Genomic DNA, 12,954 nt, shown 5'->3' on the forward strand with positions numbered 1-12,954 from the left:
AGCAAAGTCCGCTCTTGACGAAGAAAAACTATAATACATTTTATAAATCTCTCACCATCCTCGTCCTATTGTATGGCGCAGAGGCTTGCACTGTAGTCACTTCCGATCAGGCGGCTCTTGGAACGTTCGATTTAGAGACCTTTTTTCAAGAGCAATGACGAATAACGCAGATGATGAGACATTGAGTTATATAAGCTTAGAGGTGGCATATATATCCTTTTTTTATAATTAGCGCTTACACCCTTTTTGGGGTCTTTGGCCGAACTCCCCCTTTTATTTGTGGTGTGTGTCCTGATGTTATTCCACAAATGGAGGGACCTCAGGAGAGGGAGGTTTAAGCCGAGTTCGAACGACAGATTTTTTTATGAGGAGCTCTTTTATGGCTGAAGTACACTCGGAAGTTTGCGTGCCGAGGGACGACCACTACTAAAACAAACTTTTCCATTTTGATGTTTCGTGCACGGAGATTTGAACCTATGCACTTCCGAATGGTATTCACGTACCAGTCCATTCGGCAACGGCGGGCGCAATATACATAGTACAGAGAATAAAGATCCAGTGGTTCTGCTGCCTAGGTGATGTCACAAACGCTCCGGCTCAGAAAGTTTCGATGAGGTACCTTGCGGTAGTAGCAGAGGTATCCTTTTCATTGAAGAGATCTGGTGGAGAAGGACCTCACTTCTCTTGGTGTGTCTAACTGGCGTCGGTTTGGACGAGAAGAAAGAGGAAGAACAAGAAAGAAGGAGAAGGAAGAGAAAGAACGAAACAGAACGAGGGGAAAGAAAAAAAAAAAAACGGGGAGGAACGCGAAAAAATAAGAAAGAACAAAAAGAAGGGGAAAGAACAAAAAAAAAAAACGGGAAAGACTGGAAAAGAATAAGAGTACAGAGATAGATTGAGAAAGAAAAAGACAAGAAGAACGAAGAAAACTAACGCGCTTTGTGAAACTTCGCTACAATGATTATAGCCCTAATCAATAAGAAGAAGAGTGATAATCAATGAGAGGAAGAGTAGTTCCACAAATGGAGAGATCTACAGTTTTAAGCCGATTCTTAAGCAGATTTTTATGAGGAGCTTTTTCATGACAAAAATACACTCGGAGGTTTGCAATTGCCTGCCGAGGGGCGAACGCTATTAGACAAGACTTTTTCTTCACTTTGGTGTTTTACGGAGATTCCAACCTACGAATAGTGATCACGCACTAACCATTCAGCTACAGCGGCCGTTTTTTCCTTAACTTAGTAAAAATAAATTTTTTCAAAACCGATAAATTTTCGATAATAATGCGCATCTTACGCAAGCGTTCCGCAATCCAAATCTTCCATCTTTGTTCAAACAAAACGTGTTCCACTTTTGCAAAGATATTCATCATGAACAAAATTTTGACAATATTACCGATCCTATTTTAGTTGTCGAAGCACAAAAACTGGATGGTTGAAATTTCGAACGCTTTATGGACTACCGTGCAGATGATCTCCTGAAGTTCAAAGAATTTTCTCATTTCTCTAATGTCGTAAGTATTTTCCAAATAAAGGTATTTTGATGCTTACTACGCCTAACAACATTTTCAACTCACCTACGCTTTTCATAAATTGTCGTTAGGCTGCACCTTCCTGATCCGAAGTTTATAGTCTTAAAATATTTCACAGTTGTAGTAGTGCAGTGAGCTCAAAATTTAAGAAAGCTCCGTAGAAATGTGCCATAAAGTCATGTGAAGATGAATTAAAAAAAATATATAATACTTGTACAATATATATGCTAGATCATTTCCCAACGCTATTCACCATCGATTGGTTTTTTCAACGAAAGAAGTATGAAATAAAATAATAACAACGCCAGCGATAAATCGTATGCATATGAAAGAAAAACCGGCAAATCGACAACGAATATGGGGACGAAAGGAAAAACCCACAGCAATTAATTAAGGATTTTTCATTAATTTTTCGCTCTTAAGCTGACATAATGTGATGTGCTTGTGGGTCCCCACACATGCACACACACACAGCCGCATACGATTATCTGCCATCCAGCCGTCCCTTTGCGCGGCTGTGTATATCGAAAGGAATGCATTAATAGTTGCATGTTGTTGTAGCGCTCAATCATACAGTTACGCATACATATACAAACATATACATATTTATGTACAAGAGCCTATATGCATAAGAACGTGCTGGCATTTAAGCCTGTTGGCATGTCCAGCCTATCCGATTTTGGTCGGCTGAGTGCAATATCCTGTCGTGGGGTAACTCGCCATTGTTCGTTCACGCCAGCCACTGCAACTGCAACTGCAGCGTGCATGTTTGTTTTCTTTGATTTTTTCCATTGTTTCTCTTGCTGTTGTTGTTGCAACGCTTTTATGTTGATTTTCTTGTTGCAATGGAATTTCGACTGCATGCCGTAAATTACAATAAAATCAGCGTTGTAATCGCTTGTTCCGGTGGAAATCGCCGTTGATATCGAACGCGAACGCCACAAGAGGAGAAAAGTGAGCATATAGACAATTCCTTATGTGCCACGATGCGAATTTTACTCTGCTGTGTTGTTTTATATGCCTTTTACTTTATGCAGTTCTCTTTACACTTTTGTGCTCGTACATTTTATTTTTAATACATTTTTATGCAGTACAGAGAGGAATTACACTATGGGTTTATAAGGTGCGTTTCATAATTAAGTATAGCATAGTGACTAAGTTCGTACAGTTAATATGTTTCTTATTTAATTTTAAATTTTTTTAATAAAACTAAAGTTCATTCCCCTGTAAAAACCACACACATGAATCGAAATTCCAAGCTCAATTCAAGTGAATAAAAAAATCTAAAACTTTCTTCAAATTTAAATAAATTTTTAATTTTTGGAAAAATTCCGAGTACGCAAAGTTAAAGTTGATTAAATTTGTAATAAAAAGTGCAAATTTGAGAAGGCTCAAAAATTGTGTTAATTTTTTAGATTTTTTCTTGCGGGGGCCTTGTGCACTTTCCCCATATAATGAATGCTCGACCTTTTCTTCATATAGAAAAAAAAAGAAACACCAAACACAAAAAAATTGTGAAAAATCAACAAGATTTTCGAGCTAATTAAACTAGCATTTTATTATAGCTAAATTCATTGGACTGTAAAACTGCAAACCTCACCATTTTATACTAATTTTGATCAAAGAGTGTAAAATATTGATGAGAATTTGCTGAGTTTTTTTAAATAGTGAGCGCATATAGCGTCGATTTTTTAAAGAAATCCTCCATATAAAATTCTGCATTTTCTCCAAATAATGACAGTTTTTAATATCAAAGAAAACACCCGACTTCGGCAGACAAACAAAAAAAATGTAAATCAACACGAGTTTTGAGCCACTTCAAACTTACACTTTATTTATTATACCAAAATTGTCAAACGGCAAAGGCTATCGGGCTCTATATCAACGCTGATAAAACCAAATGCTAGAAAATGTCACGCGATGCTAAAAGCGTATTCTTGAAAATATTATGGAAGCTAAGTTTTTGCGGCAGGCTAATCACCTACCCTGTCAGAAATCAAATATATTAACGAAACCAACGCAAGACAAGTCTTCTCGAGGCCCTATGCTCCCGAGAGGAGTGAACAAGGAAAATAATACAGTTTTTGAAGAAGCAGAGAGTTTCAAGAACCTGGATGAATTACCACTTTAACCAACTTAGAGGTAATATTAAAAAATGACAAGCACTGCATTCAAGATCAACTAGTAGCTACAAAAAGAGCTTTCTACGCCAACCTGAAACTACTAAAATCCGGACAACTCTCGCACAGCTGCAAATACAATATTTACAAAACCTTAAAAAGTCCAGTTTTATCGTATGCCTGTGAGTTGCGCGTAATATCAATCAAGGATGCACAAAATCTCCGAACTTTCGGAAGCAGAAAAGTGTATGATCCGATTCGGGTTGAGGATTGAATCAGATACTACGATAGAATCAGAGCAGCTGCTACAGATTTGCAACGAGGAATAGGTCGTTATTGGTGTCAAACGGATTACTCCAATGGTGAGACCATATCATGCGCATGAATAAGTAACGTCCTCAAAAGCCCTTCTTAATACTTGCAATGCTCTGGTCACCAGATGTAAAGGAAGACCTAAGAAACATTGGTTAGACGACGTCATCGAAGATAGTAAGAAACGGACTATACATAACTGGAGGTTTGCTGTCTTCCATCGTGTAACTTGGAGAAGGCTAGTTGATGAAACTAAAGCTCACCCTGAGCTGTAACACTGCCTGATGATGGTCAGGATAACTAAAATTTGCTGAGTTTTTTCCAAAAATATTAAAAAATTGAATAAGAAATAAATAGATTGTCAAAATGTGTCAATAAGTCCTTGGACTATTGATATGAAACGCGCTGTATAGATTGCTGTAAGCTGCAGTCGGTATTTTTCATATTGGTGAAGAAAAAAATAAAAACAAATATAAGAATAAATAACTTAAGCCAACAAATATATTTGCATTGCATGGACTATGCAGAGCAATGAGTTGCAACATGCGGAGACCAAGGGCGAACAAATGCAAACTGTGTAAATATATTTGTATAGCGCCTTTATATCTAAACACATACGTAGTTATATACACATTTCTATACAATAATATTTATGAAAATCTTTAAAAAAACGCGCCCAGATGTTGTTTTAAAACAAATCTTATAAAAATTTACATTAAATATTTTTTCAATGGGAACACAGAATCCCTAACGAAATAGTGTGGGACTCTGTTATTGGGGTCGGAAAGCTCTTTCTCTGTCGGTAGATCTAGCTGTCCACTATATAAGTATAAACGCTGTCCTCAACCCGAGCTCCACATAACTCCACCATCACTTTGGGAACCATAAGCACCAATGTCGACAGCGGTGAAGATATAATTGGCATCGCATACTGCCAGAGAAGCAGAATAGAGGGGCAATCGATTAAAAGCCCATGCTGAAAGGTATTCATTTTCTTAATCGTTTTCCTTTGATGGCCTTACAGATAAGGTCCAAGGCTTTTCAAACTCTCTTTTCTCGTAGACATCAGCTCGTAATGAGTGTTACCGCTTAAGTCTTCTCAGATCCTTATACACACCCATATGCGCAGCTATTTCTTTCTTCCGTAAAAGCTTTCGTACTTGGGTTAGATGTACGTTTTGCAGATATTAAGAACTCTCGTATCAAACACAGCTAGTAGACGTTTTTATTCATTTGTTGGGTCTGATGAGGTTATCTGTAATAGGAAACTACAAGCATCTGCACTTAGAGCCCTTGAAGGGCAGTCGAACTAAAATAAACAGTATTACAAGCCTCTTTGAGAAAATGGCCATTTCTTATTTATTTAATTATTTATTAATTTACATTGGTATACCTGCTAAGGATTCTCCAGAGCTACTTGAGTGAGGGTGAACTGCTGTACGACACACCAGATGGTCGGCAAACAAAAACTGTAACGTATAGCGTAGCCCCAAGTTCTATTCTCGTCTCCGATATCTAGAATCTGAGCTATGACGAGATCTTGAGCATAAAAATGCCAAAAGATTCATATCTAGTGTGATATGCGGACGATATAGCGGCGATCATACCAGCCCGGAACATTGAAGTTGCTAGGAGGAAGCTGAATCAAGTTATGATAAGGACACTGCCTCTGGCGCTGTAGCCTTTGTGATCAGAAGGGAGATACTGGTCGACCTCATGGCCCGGGAACGAATGGATGCGTGGCGCTCCACGCAGAAAAGCGCCCCCACTAGTGTCCCAGAACGGAGAAGCCAAGCAATGCTGCGGTGGCAAAGTCAAAGTGAGTAACAGATTGACGACGAAACTCATTCCATCAGTAGGAAAGTGGGTCCAAAGCAACTTCGAGGAAGTGCGTTACTTCTTAATTCAGTTCCTTTCGAGTCATGGACACTTTCGGAAATACCTACACCGCATGGCTAAAGTAAGCAATCCCAAGTGCATATACTGCGAAGCGCCGAGCGATGACGCTGAACTAACGTTCTTTAGTTGTGACAGATGGCTCTCGGAAAGAGATGCTCTGAGGAAGCAGATTGGCGACAACGCGCCGAGCAACATAATCATCAAAATGCTCGAACGCGAGGACAGCTAGAACGCGGAAAAGAGATGCATCGAGGATGAGAGAAAAAAACATTTACCCCAATACAATGCAACAAAGCGAAGCCGCACAGATAGAGACACAAGAAGACGAACCTGTAGCATGAAAGCCTGCTACAAGTACGTTACACCCAGATGTGGGTGAAGAGAACGGTCCATTTCATGGATGCCGTTCTGGGCTTTCCCGAATTAATACAAAAAGTAGTTCCGGGCCGCCGTAGCCGAATGGGTTGGTGCGTGACTACCATTCGCAATTCACAGAGAGAACGTCGGTTCGAATCTCGGTGAAACCCCCAAATTAAGAAAAACATTTTTCTAATAGCGGTCGCCATTCGGCAGGCAATGGCAAACCTTCGAGTGTATTTCTGCTATGAAAAAAATCCTTATAAAAATATCAGCCGTTCGAAGTTGGCTTAAAACTGTAGGTCCCTCCATTTGTGGCACAACATCAAGACGCACACAACAAATAGGAGGAGGAGCTCGGCCAAATACCCAAACAGGGTGTTGGGAGTCTCCCAAGAAGAGGAAGTGTTTTAGTGGCTACACCACTCAATGCAGTAGACGACGATCGCTGTAAGACGTTTTGAACCCTACCTCACTCACAAAAAAACCGTCTATGACTTTACTATTAATTCGATCTATCAATAAATCGAACCTAAAATCAGTATACCTAAAATGTTCTTCCCTTTCAGCATCAATGCGATTTTACTTCCATTGCTTGGCCCTTAAAGCAACTAAAGATTGTTAAGCTGAATAAAAAATATAAAACCAAATGCCATCAAAAATCGGCAACACCACAGCCTTCACCACTATCATCACCATCACATGCCGTCATATGAGGCACCTACTGTGCCGCTCTGAGCTGATGTTGTGCAATGATGCTTTTTAAGCCATAAACAAAAGACAGCAATTTTTCGTATTTTTACTAGTAGTAGCTGCTGCTGTTTTCCGTTTGTTGCTTTTGTGGTTAGTGCTACTGCCTGGTGCTATGCTTTTGTAGTTGCGGTTATGTGGTGGCTACTGGTTGCGCCAACAAAAACAAAAACAAAAAACCTGCACACATAGAGCAGATGATGACAACGAAACTGATTATAATAAATAAACGAACGAATGAAAAGTGTTGAAGTTTTGATGATCATTGGCGACGCTGTTGGTGTTGATGCTGATGCTACTTTTGTGGTCACCGCCACTCAGAGTATGGATTGTATGGGTTGGGCAAAAGTAGGTATGGTTTGCGTCAGCATACATACTTTCAATGGCATAAAAATGGAAAGCTGGTTTTCATTATTCCATACACATTCACAAGCGCGCACACACACAGATGCAAACGATTGTTGTGATAAGCTTCGTTGCGGGTGTCCTCCGTACGTACGCGAATCTCACTTTTTCGTTATGAAATACTACCTAATACATGATTTGGACAGGATGTAGCCACAAAGTGTAAAGCAAATAAAATCAAAAAATATGATAGCCACATATGTGTTTGTTTGAGTTCGTGTGGATTCTTCATATATGCATATGTATGTGGTGTCATTCCAGCTGTGCTTTGCGGGTGATTTTCCGTATGGCAGATTGGAATATGTCGCCACAATAGCGAAAAATGTTGTTGGTTTAGGTATATCTTTCTCTTTATGAAAGGTTTCATGCAATTTTATTAGTGCGGATCACACAGCGACCGGAAATTGCGTACGAATGAGGATTTAGAGTATGTGTGACATACTAAGGGAATATGCGGCAGAGCATAGATTTTATAGATTGAGGAATGAAGTTTCACTATTATAATCAAAATCCTTCGAAGGAGATAAGCTGGAAAGTGAAACACCTCATTGTGTGCTTGAATGACAACTGGAAATCCACCTTAACGGAAATGTCTGACATGCGAACGGTCTACTCCATACTCCATAATGTCTTTTGATACACCTTTTTGCGGCAAGCTGTCTCACACTAAATTATACTATTTCTTGGCTCACAATGCCTTTTTAAAGATCTTTCCTTATATTCGTTAGGTCTGCTCTCTGCCTTCTCTAGTATGTATTCGGAGAGTACTTACTTTACTGAGAATTTCTTTTAAAACGCTATTTTAACGAAATTCCTTTAACTAACACAAAATGCTCATAATGGTTACAGCTCTGAATTTCCAGCGATACCAGGTTTGCTTTCACAAGCAACTCTTAAACTTCAAAAGCCAGAGACTGATGCAAATGATAATCTAGTGCTATAAACTCAAGACTCTATGGTGAAAACATCTAAACTCTTCAGACAAATATCCAACCTTTGTGCATCATCGCAAACTTATGTGGCCTGTCACATGGAACCTTTTTTTCTGTTGACGAATACTGTCTCCTTTAATTGAACAGCTTGATTTCATTTTATTAATTACTGAGAATACAGATCAGAATCAATCGCTTAACCATCTGATAGCGGATTATAATGCATTATTCCATTCCGATCCCTCAAGTTACCATCCTTGCCAAATCGGTTGCGCTGAGAAGCTTCAGATCTAGGGGATTTTTCTCGTAAATTATTGTTATAAACAATGATCCATTTTATTACATAGTCAGTATACTTTGAATGGAAATATTTCTGTATATCTCGATTACTTTCTTTTTAGCAGTGTTTCACAAAGGAAAATCTGGTATACAAAAATATTAAATTTGGCACGCACACTTTGGACTTAATCCAATAGCATTAAAGTCCATTAGAATTGTTTGGTGCTGAGTCTTTAGTTGCGTCTTAAGATAGCGAACGAATCAAAAAACTCATCTCATACCGATAGTAGTGCCATACAGTTAAGAACCACTCTTGTCAGCAAATATTGAATTTTTTTTAGTATATGTTATATTAAAACAAATAAAAAAACCTTCAAAAAAGAACGGAATAAAATCTGAGGGTATAGAATTTTCAGATACAAATATTTTCCTTTAGTATATTTTATCCGAAAAATATGAAAAGGTATGAAAAAATCGAAAAATGTTAAAGGAGGAGTTGTTCAAAAATGATAAAAAAATTTCTTTTCCCAAAAATGTTTAGCAAAATATTAAATTTTTTCCAAAAAATTTTGCTACGCATTTAAAAAATTAAAAGAAAGATACATAAAAAAGTCGAAAAAACTGAAAAAATGTGGGGGAGGCATTTTCAAATACTTCCGAAAAGTTCTTGAAAAAAATTTTCAACAAAAGCATACATATTTTTTTAAATTATTTTAAGAGTATATTTTATTCGAAAAAATGGGAAAAATACAAAGTTATTTAAAATTATTTAAAAAAACCGAAAAATGTGAGTTTATACTCTAAATAATAATTTAAAAAATGCTTTTTACAAAAATGTTTAACAAAAAAAGAATATATATTTTTCCCTCAAATAACTTTTTTTAATTATAATTTAACCAAAAATAATAAGGAGAAGTATAAATTAAAAAAAACTGAGGGAGAAGTTTTTTGAAAATGACCGAAACATTTTTTTTCTTAAATAATTTTTCTTCAAAATATTTTTTATCGTAAGAAACTAACCAAATTTTTTATACACAAATGTTAAAAATTACTGAAAAGTTTTGTTTTGCATAAAATATATTTTATCCTAAAAAATTGAACAGAAATTTTTTATGTTCAAATGTTAAAAATAACCAAAAAAATCCGAGGGTTTTTTTAATAATGCAACTAGAATTTTTACAAAAATGTATAATGTTGTTGAAAAATTACTCAAAACAATTTTTTTCTTAAATAATAGCCTTTTTGTTTTTTAAAAAAATTAAACAAAAATATTTTTTTTACAATATATAAATGTTAAAAAAACTTGAAAAAATATAAGGAAGATTCATTTTTTTTAAACAATAAAACACAAATGTATTTAAAAAAAAACATGTACTTTTTTCTCCAATTTTTGTTTCTTTTAATATTTTTATCTTAAAAATATACAAGAAATTGTAAAGAAAATAACAAAAAAATATGAAATATGGAGGGTTCTTCAAACACTACTAATAAATAAAATAAAAATTAAAAAAAAGTTGGAAAGAAAAGAAAAAAAACGGAAGCAGGGATCTTAAAAATATAAGTTAAAAAAATTGAAATTAAAAAAATTGAAATTAAAAAAAAAGCTGCAAAGAAAAGAAAAAAAATCTGACGGAGGGATTTAAAAAATAATCGAAAAATTACAATTTACAAAATATACAAAAAATATATTTAGATGTAAATTCGAGTACATTACAATTTTTCTTTAAAGTACAATATATTTTATCCGTCCCCTTGATCGTTGTTTAAGGGGAAACTACACAATTTCATTCTTAAAAAAGTGCAAGACAGATGGAGGTCTGTCTCATCGTGTGCTATTTCGAAAACTCTGTGGCCTCAATACGATAGAAACAGAACGCTTAAGGTGATGGAAATCCCCGCCATTCAATTTCCAAACTCCTTGCGGTGTTCACTGGTCACTGGGTGATCGGTGCTCATGCGGAGAAGCTTGGAATTCCGTACAACCCCTATTGCAGAAGCTGTGGGGATCCTACAGAGAAAGAGACTGTTGAACATTTTCTCTGCAAATGTCCGGCTCTGGCGGCTAGGCGCTTGAGATTCCTTAGCGTGCCCTTTGGGGATGACTTGAAAAATTCTCCAGCTTAAATTCCTTTTCTCTCCTCCACTACATAAACAACACTGGATGGCTGTAGACGGTTTTCTCTTCCCTAAATCTTTCGCAGGTAGTGCTTCACATTATGGTATCAAAACGGCACGTGGGGCTACTTGAAGTGAACCTGGGGTACTATTGCCATCTAACCTACCTACCATATTTTATCCGAAAAAATAAAAAAAAAAAATAAAATGATCCAAAAATTGTCTGAGGTAGTGTTTTTCAAAAATGAGCAAACAAATTTGTTCTTGAATAATTTTTTATAAATATATTTTATTTTAAAAAATTATACCATTTGTCTTTTATAAAAATCGTACATATAACCAAAAATCTGACGGTAGTGTTTTAAAAAATGACCAAAGAACATTTTTTTCTTAACTATTTTTTTTTAAATAAGTACAAGTAGGAAACATTTTAAAAAATTTGTAAAAAAAATCGAAAATAAAAATTCAAAAACTCAATGCCATAATTTTCAAACAATGAAAACATTTCAAAATCATTATTTGGTTTAAAATATTTTCATTTTCTTCTTATCATACCCAAACCTACAAATAAAACAATTTTTAGAATGATTGAAGACAATATCCAAAATACTTCAATCATTTGACACACATTCGCTAAGCTCTTTATAATTTTGGAGTGCAAAATAGTATCCCGATATTTTACTCCAAGTAGGTTTTAGATTTAGTTTGTGCTGAAAACAGATGCCTCGTTAGGGAGGAAAATGTTTGTTTTGTATATAAACCACTTTAGTTCGCTTCCAGTTCTCATGGAATATCCCAAAGGTCAGAGAACCGGGAATAATTCGTGTATGAAAGGGTATAGGCAGCATACATATCCATCTGAATGCAATATAAGAAAATATATTTCCAAAGAATGTCACTCAAGTGAAAGTAATTCCTCTTGTTCCTTGTCAATTCTAAAGAAATTTTTCGTCATTCGTCTATGAGTTAAAAGTAAAAGTCGATAGCAGCCCTATTGATCCCATTGAACATTCAAAGACTACAATAGACAGTAGCTGAAAAGCAAATAGCAAACGAAATATCAAATTGGAGCGAAACAATAATGAATAAGAAGGATTGAGCGAAAGATGCTAAAGAATCAGAGCATCACTTTACAACGAGGCTCAAATATAAAAGGAATAAAAAAATTCAAGTTCAATTATAATGCTTCGTTTAACACAAATTAAATCGATAAATAATGTAAGAGAAAATTAAGATGATCGACGTATAAGTAAACAACCCTTAAGCCAACGTAGGCTTTGATGTAAGATATGCTTCTTGTAGCTGGGTGTTTATTTGCAGCGATCTTTGTTTGCTCGGTCACTGACACGAAATCAATCACAATCCATCAAAAACGGTCGCGTTGGAGAAAAAAAATCAAACGATGCAATTTAAAAACGTTAGGGTTAACCAAATACAACCTCAAAGGTGAAAAAAGAAACAAAACACAAAATAAAAGAACAAACAGAGTTAAGACGGAAGCGCGTATTTGATTTTAAGATGCATAGCCAACGTTCATGCGAACGTCTGAAACAAGGCACAGAAAGGTCGTCTCAAGCGGGATTAAAAGAATGCAATGATGCAAATAATCGCACCAATCACAGGCTGTAAGTTTCATTAAGGGTTAGACAGGCATATTTCTTAGAGAAGGCATAGGGGATTATAAGAAAAAGTGAGATCGAAGGTGATATAGTTTTAAGCGTTGTCACATAAACCAAAGTAGTTGCTGAACTCAATTTAAATTTCATAATTGTTATTATGCAGAGCGCTTTAAATTTTGTTTTAAATGAGACGCATTAGGGTTTTGAATGGAAATTCTTTATTTGTTTATTAATATGTGAGTAGCGATGCAGCAGAAGATCAACAATTTATGAGTTATAAGTGATATTTTCAGCTTATACGTAGATGTCGATCCTTTGGTAAAATTTTCGATGACATTTAGGTTATACTTGAGGTTCTATTTCCGCAACTTTTTTATCAGATCTTATCTTCCAAGCCTCAATAATGTCTAGCTTTGAAATGTACCCATATAACGGAGCCACAGATCATTAAATCAGGCAATACTGATTGTCAAATTGTCGAAGTTTAAGAGAATGGTTTCGAAAAGATAAAATTCCAACTGTTTTGGGCTTTCTAAATTCAATTCCCAATTTATTTTTTATATTGTTAAACCTTTCTCCAGCATATTGTATGTTGACATAATTATCAATTTTCTCTGTATAGCTGGTTTTTCGCA

The sequence above is a fragment of the Anastrepha ludens genome, chromosome 4 (genome assembly GCF_028408465.1).
Source record: "Anastrepha ludens isolate Willacy chromosome 4, idAnaLude1.1, whole genome shotgun sequence".
NCBI classification, from domain to species: Eukaryota; Metazoa; Arthropoda; class Insecta; order Diptera; family Tephritidae; genus Anastrepha; species Anastrepha ludens.